This window comes from Gigantopelta aegis, chromosome 5 (genome assembly GCF_016097555.1).
Source record: "Gigantopelta aegis isolate Gae_Host chromosome 5, Gae_host_genome, whole genome shotgun sequence".
In the NCBI taxonomy this organism is placed as follows: domain Eukaryota; kingdom Metazoa; phylum Mollusca; class Gastropoda; order Neomphalida; family Peltospiridae; genus Gigantopelta; species Gigantopelta aegis.
This window is the reverse complement of record NC_054703.1, coordinates 13,650,723-13,659,167: the sequence shown is the minus strand read 5'-3', so window position 1 is coordinate 13,659,167 and position 8,445 is coordinate 13,650,723.

Below are 8,445 nucleotides of genomic sequence, written 5' to 3'. Positions count from 1 at the left end.
ATATTTTACTTATATTTTATTGCTTAAATTATCCATTTCCGTACATTCGATGTGTTTTTGGTCATCCTGATGTTTTTAATATCACAAAATGCATTTCTCATATTTTTTTAAAACGCACATGCGTCTGAGAAGTAACAGTTATGGAGTCGAGTTTTAGTCTATTTTTAGAGGGTATTTCACCAATTCAGTCACAGACCCATGTTTAACTCAATTGTAACTTTATACAAATGTGTGTTACATGTTTATAGATTAACTAAACTTGGTGTGCATGTTCACGGTCTGAAACTAGGGACTGTCTCTTTTTTGGAACAAAACATGCAGCGGATTTTTTCTACTAGGGCTATATCTCAGAATTAGTATATGTTTCACATCCGGTAACCAATGATGAATAAATCAATGTGCTCGTATGGTGACGTCAAACAAAACAAACTTGAAATAGATATGTGTAGTTATCATCACTAAATTTTTATATCCGAGTCGGCGGGACTGGTTATGGGCGGAACCCGTTACCGTGGAGCGAACCCATTACCTACCATATAGACATGTCATTTATCAAGGGAGAGTACTTCGTTTAAACTGACACTCGATAGTGGTGTATTTTTCACAGAACATACCCTGAGATTGTACTGAAAGGTCTGTAATAGAAAGAAAGAAATGTTTTATTTAACGACGCACTCAACACATTTTATTTACGGTTATATGGCGTCAGACATCTGGTTAAGGACCACACAGAGTTTGAGAGGAAACCCGCTGTCGCCAATACATGGGCTACTTTTTCCGATTAGCAGCAAGGGATCTTTTATTTGCGCTTCCCACAGGCAGGATAGCACAAACCATGGCCTTTGTTGAACCAGTTATGGATCACTGGTCGGTGCAAGTGGTTTACACCTACCCAATGAACCTTGCACAGCACTCAATCAGGGTTTGGAGTCGGTATCTGGATTAAAAATCCCATGCCTCGACTGGGATCCGAACCCAGTACCTACCAGCCTGTAGACCGATGGCTTAACCACGACGCCACCGAGGCCGGTGCCTGTAATAAAAACAGGAAGGAAATGTTTTATTTAACGACGCACTCAACACATTTTATTTACGGTTATATGGCGTCAGACATTTGGTTAAGGACCACTCAGATATTGAAAAAGGAAACCCGCTGTCGCCACTTCATGGGCTACTCTTTTCGATAAGCAGCAAGGGATCTTTTACATGCATCATCTGACAGACAGGGTAGCACATACCACGGCCTTTGATATACCAGTCGTGGTGCACTGGCTGGAACGACGCCTGTAACAGTTAATGATGGTGTGTAACCGTAAGCACTCCGTCTGAATGGTAGATGGTAGGGGATGCGAACCCAGAACCTTTCAGCTTTGGAATCTGATGGTTTGGCCACTACACGTACCTGTGGGTGGATTACAACTCTAAGCCAGCAAAGGAAAAAGTAAGGGATTCGAGGTTTTCGTCTCGGATTGCACGATGTCAGAGTATTGTGAATCGCGTTACCAAATTGAGGAAGAGCCGGTTAAAGGGACACTCCTGAGTTTGCTGCATTGTAAGATGTTTCCGACAAATAAAATATTTCTACGATTAAACTTACATATTAAATATATTTTCTTGTTTAGAATATCAGTGTCTGTATATTCAATGTTTTTCTGGTCGTCTTAATATTTGTAAGAAGCCCAAACTGGATTTTGTCTTCAAATAATTTCGTACGTACGGAAATAAAATGAAATTTAACCTAGTACAAATATTAGAACAATCAGAAACACTTTTAATATACAGACACTAATATTTTATGCAGAAAAATATAGTTGATATGTAATTACAATCGTTAACAAGTCTCTGTTAGTCGAAAACATCTTAAAAATTGCAGCAAACTCGGGAATGTCCGTTAACAACCAAAATAAAAACACTCTCACTCAAGGTTGCCTAACCTTGAAAATAAGAAACCTAGAAATGTTGTTTAGTCCTCAAACCACGAACATTTTAGACAAAGAAAATTCGTTTATACGGTAGACCAATAGGTCCACATACGGGGGTCGATCCTAGACCGACCGCTCATCGCAGGCACGGTAATTCTTAATAAAAAATATTGGTAGTAAGTCTTAAGACAGAGATGAATTTAACATGCAGAATGCAGGAAATTGTATTTCATTACAACCAGTTTTCAAACTTTTTTGCGAGGGAGCATACCCCCAAACCCCCTAGAAACTTTGCTTTGTGCTCTCGGTCTCAGTTAGACACCGCCCCTCCCCCCACCCCCCCTCCCGCCACACCTCCCCTAATGTCTGCTTGCTTTCGCCTTGCCTGCATCAGGCGTGCGGTTGATCAAGTGGTTACATCCCGCCCACCACCGGCTAGGGAGATACAAAACAAGGAAGATTTCATGGTCATAATAAATCCAATACTCGTTTTAATGGATACTAATCACCTGTTTACATCTTTACTCCTCCAAACATTGTTGTCTTTGATCGCGCCGGATCAGCAGGCAAGGCCGGTAACTGTCGTTAAGAAAGCTCGTTAGCATTAATTGCCAGAAATGTGCGCCAGCATGTGTCTCGCGTAGGTTATCTTTGAAACTTTCCCAAACGGCGACTGAAGTACCTCGTCATAAACTATTTACGTGTATCATTTGGTATCGTAATTAACTATCTCGATGGCCGTAGTGGTCAAGCCATCAGACATAACGTTTGGTCGATACAGGGTTCGCAGCCCGGTACCGGCTCCCACCCAGAGCGAGTTCTAACGACTCAGTGGGTATGTGTAAGACCACTACATTGGATATAAGCACAAAAATACGTTGATTGATATATACTCGTAAATACTTTCGATCATCTTGTTGTCGTCGTTAATACAAGGGTCGAGACGTAGCCCAATGGTACAGCGTTCGCTCGATGCGCGGTCGGTGTGGGATCGATCCCCGTCGGTTGGCCCATTGGGCTATTTCTCGTTCCAGCCAGTGCACCACAGCTGATATATCAAAGGTCGTGGTATGTACTACCCTGTCTGTGGGATTGTGCATATAAAAGATCCCTTGCTGCTAATCGGAAAGAGTAGCCCATGAAGTGGCGACAGCGGGTTTCCTCTCTCAATATCTGTGTGGTCCTTAACCATATGTCTGACGCCATATAACCGTAAATAAAATGTGTTGAGTGCGTCGTTAAATAAAACATTTCTTTCTTTCTTTCGTTAATACAAATGATTAATAAAAATATACGGAGGTCTTAAGCTATTTAGAACAGCCTTGGTGACGTCGTGGGCTTTAAGGCCTGTAGGTATTGGGATCGCCTCCTGGGACCCGTTCTTAGCGCTAAGATTATCTTAAGTGCATAACTACTTTATGCACGTAAAAGGGACGTTCTCATTATGTGATTAGTCATTTTTGCTTGAAACTAGTTGTCTCGTCTGCTGGAACGTGTACGCAAAATGTCACCGGAAGTGGAAGTTAAGTACATCAGGACCGGACATTTACAAAAAAAAAGAAATAAAAAAATAAAATAATAAAAATCCATACTCGAGAAATTCAGCATATTTGGTAACTGCTTATCTATCGACCGAAATCTCACGTTATCCGTCTTTTATTAAAACTCAAAGAAAGCTAAGCCCGCAGTAAATGCACGTAATTACCGTCAGTTACACTAAATACTATATTTAACACTTTGCGTGGACATTCGATGAAATGGGTCTTAAAAAAATAAAAATACGAAGAAAAACATTAATAAACCCCGGGGATTAACGGAACTTTATCGTCTGCTCGATCACAAAGATTCGGAATCAGACAGAAAGATAACCGATCCTGATTTTAAAAAATAAAATATTATTATTATTAAGCCCGGACCTGACGTACTTAACTTCCACTTCCGGAGTCGATTGAGTACACACGCCAGCAGATAAGACTGGCATAGTTTTTAGCAACAACTATCCCCATTTTGGAAATTCTAAGCCCATCGGAACTAGCAAAGCACGATTTGGTCCTTAGCGGACGAGGAGCAAGTCACGAAATAGGGGAATTCTAGGTTAACTTTTGACAGCGATATTAAGTCGATATAGCGGTTCTTATTTTCAGAGGAAATGAAGGAAATGCAACAATCTTGGGCTTCGTGATAATTTTCAAAGAAAGGAATGTTTGTTGAGCGACTCCCAGCAGTTTTTAGGTGTTTGACTTTTGGCATGTTTATACTGAATATTTCTCGTTCCAACCAGTGCACCACAACTGTTTCAAAGGCCGTGGTATGTGCTTTCCTGTCTGTGCGAAGGTGCATATAAAAGATCCCATGATAATAATGGGAAAATGTAGCTGGTTTCCTCTCTAAGACAAGAGGGCTAAATTTACCTCAGTCGGTTGAGTGCCCGCCTGAGGTGCATGCTTCGCAGGATCGAATCACCTCAGTGGATCCATTCAACTGATTGGGTTTTTACTCGTTCGAACCAGTACCACACAACTGGTCAAAGATCGTGGTATGTTCTTTCCTGTCTGTGGGAAAGTGGATATAAAAGATTCCTTGCTGCTATTGAAAAAAATGTAGTAGGTTTTCGCTCTGACACTGTCATAGATACCAAATGTTTGACATCCAATAGCAGATGATTGATTATTCTATGTGCTCTAGTGGTGTCATAGTTACAGTTACAGTCTACTCGTACTTTGGTGTGAGTTAGAGTTAGGGTGAGGGTTTGGGTAAGAGTTACAGTCTACTCGTACTTTGGTGTGAGTTAGAGTTAGGGTGAGGGTTTGGGTTAGAGTTACAGTCTACTCGTACTTTGGTGTGAGTTAGAGTTAGGGTGAGGGTTTGGGTAAGAGTTACAGTCTACTCGTACTTTGGTGTGAGTTAGAGTTAGGGTGAGGGTTTGGGTTAGAGTTACAGTCTACTCGTACTTTGGTGTAGAGTTAGAGTGAGGGGGTGAGGTCTACTCGTTTGGGTAAGAGTTACAGTCTACTCGTACTTTGGTGTGAGTTAGAGTTAGGGTGAGGGTTTGGGTAAGAGTTACAGTCTACTCGTACTTTGGTGTGAGTTAGAGTTAGGGTGAGGGTTTGGGTAAGAGTTACAGTCTACTCGTATTTTGGTGTGAGCTAGAGTTAGGGTGAGGGTTTGGGTAAGAGTTACAGTCTACTCGTATTTTGGTGTGAGCTAGAGCTAGGGTGAGGGTTTGGGTTAGAGTTATAGTCTACTCGTTGACTTAAAAATTGTATTCGAAAAAAACCTTTAAAAACCCCCCAACCAAACCCCAATGAAATAGCCTCCATATTATATTAATTAATTTCATTACGATATGAAAATAAATTGCCGAATTCAAACTTTTCACCCACAGAGGAAGAAAACGTTATTTGGAAACCAAGGAGATCGAGACTAACAGACAGTCTGAGGTCAGGTCATAGGCCTTTACGTGCACATTCAGAACATGTTGTTGTAGCGCACGCCTGTCCTGTGCACAAGAACCGGCCTCGGCCGGCTTCTCCGTCCAGGACAGGATCAGCAACAGTCTGTTTTTCTTTTACTGAACAACCACGACTATTTCTTTGATAGAAACTACAAAGTGTTGTGATAAATCAAATCGATACGTCCTCTAGTTTCAAGGTTCACCCAGTACGCATTTCGTGTTGAATTTCTCTGACGAGATGTCAAGAGCGATTTTTTGCCAATTATAAGATGAGGTAGGATCTCATTAAACAAGAAAAATGTCGACACGATTAATGCTAACGACAAAATTACATTTTTCAAAGTTGCAAGATTGAATATCCTGTTGGGTTTTACCCAAAAAAAACCGTAATTTGTAATGACATAATTTGTCAGGTCACGGAATTCAGTTAGGCTAAGATTACTGTCAAGTTTTATTTACCTGCCAAAAAAAGAAGAAAAAAAGAGAGGAAAAAAAGAAAGGAAAAAAAGATGGTACTTGGCATTTGAAATAATTTTGTTGACAAACCCCGATTGTGCAGACTGTTACATTTTGCATTTTTCAATGACACGCTAAATAAAATATATTAATTTATCTACATAGCCATGCGCGTCGATCGGTGAGGGACAGGAGGGACGCGTCCCCCTCACTTTTCAAGGCCAGGGGACAATCTAGATTAGAGTCCCCCCCCCCCCACACACACACTTTTTCGTTTAGCAAAAGCAACAACACCACCACCACCACCAAAAACAACAACAGCAACAACAAAAAACAAACAAAAATTAAAAGTTTAACGACTAAGGTGTATCTTTATGATTTTCATTGACACCCCCCCCCCCCCTCCCCCTCTCTCTCTCCTCTCTCATCTCCTCTCTCTCTCTCTCTCACTCTCTCTCTCTCTCTCTCTCTCTCTCTCTCTCTCCTCTCTCTCTCTCTCTCTCTCACACACACACACACACACACTAACACGTCTCCCCCCCCCCCCCTACACTTTTAAAGCCGGATCTACAGAAACCACAAAAGTGATATTCGGTTAAAGTTAATATTGTCACTGTATTTTAGTTACAGTGAGAATATAAAAATTGCATTTACTTTTTCGAACAAGTATATGATTAAATTATCTTCCTTGTAAATTATTCTGTTTTGATTATTGAGGACAGTGTCGCTTCTTCGTGTTTAAGTTTGATGATTACCAATGTATCTGATTGAATTTGAAAGAAATAAGTAATTTAAACAACTGGTGGTGGTGGTGGTGTTGCTTTTGCTAAAGGGATAAATATACAAAAGGGATATGAAGTGCAATTACGATACGATATCTACAAACAGACTGAATACGAAGCTAAATAATGAAGGAAATGTTTTTTTATTTATTTAACGTCGGACATATGGTTAAGGACCACACACATATTGAGAGAGGAGACCCGCTGTCGCCACTTCATGGGCTACTCTTTTCGATTAGCAGCAAGGGATCTTTTTTATGCACCATCCCATAGACAGGATAGCCTTTTATGTGCCAGTCGTGGTACACTGACTGTAGCGAGAAATAGCGCAATGGGCCTACCGACGGGGATCGATCTAGATAATGATGACACAATGTCGTGTTATTGAGTGTAAGTTAAAATTATTAAAATCGTTTTATTTTTGTGGATTTTGGGGAGAATCTCTTTGTCAGGTATGTTTGCACGTAAGTATTATTAAATAAATGTCAATTTAATGATTAAATAAAGACATTTTTTATTCAAATTTCTTTTAAAAAGTCTATGGTCAAGTCAATTTTCTGGAAAAGTTCCATCGGAAGAAATATATCATGGCGTTACCTGTTTTCGATAGGATAAGCGAAAAATATTAACAAAAAAAGCGAAAGATATTGTCAAAAATTAGGAATGATGTATGTAATAAATAGACCATTTCATGGTGTTTTGTTTTCGAAAACCATATTTTCACTCATAGCTTCGCAGTTCGTGAAAATATGCTTTTCACAAATTACTCGTTGACATAAAAATCGTATTCGAAAAACCCTATAAAGTATCCTCTATGTATTTGGTATAGTTAGTGGTAAAATAATAATAATAATAATAATAATAATAATAAAAGAAAAAAAAAGAAGTAAAGTAAAATAAAATAAAATAAAATAAAATAAAATAAAATAAAAGAAAATAAATGTAAGTACCAAGAAATTCCTAGTGACCTTTAGTGACCTCATGTTAACAGCATCATATTGAATCGTTAAACTGGCTCTGGGTGGCTTAACCACGACACCACCTAGGCCGGTTAAATCACAGTTAAGACGGCGTACGATTTTATTTCAGAGGTATTGGCCATTTGTCAGCACTAACCGACTAAAGGAAACACGCCCATTAAGTCCATCAAAGTAATGGACCTGCTAGATAGCTAACCACAATGGTTTGCCAAGAAGGAAAAAAAAAACCACCCTGTAAGCTGACTTCACAACTTGAGGATTTAGAAATCTAGAAAAAAATGAGAGACAGAGTGAGATGAAATTCTGCGTCAGTTTGATTTTTAAAAAATGGGATAGAATAGCGTGACAAACTAATAAAAATCCTCCAGGATGAGACCCGTTACGTATAGTACGAGTTATGACGCCAAAGAAGGATTAACGGTAATCCCCTGTATTAGGGTCACTCGAGTTGTTGCCAAGTTAAAAAATATACGTAATATACATAATAGACATGAATGAAAGAAGATATATTGGCAGGGATCAGAAAAACACTCTAATAATAAATAAGGATTTTAAAAATTATTATTGTGAATGAAAACAGGAAGGTTTGCCTTTCTGACCTAGTATAGACGGACAACCTGGTAGAGCTTCGAAGAACTATAGACGAAGGATCCGGCAAAGCTTTGAAGGACTATAGACGAAGGACCTGACAGAATTTTGAAGGACTATAGACGAAGGACCTGGCAGACCTTTGAAGGACTATAGACGAAGGACCTGACAAAGGATCTGGCAGAGCTTTGAAGGACTATAGACGAAGAACCTGGCAGAGCTTTCAAGGACTATAGACGAAGGACCTGGCAAAGCTTCGAAGG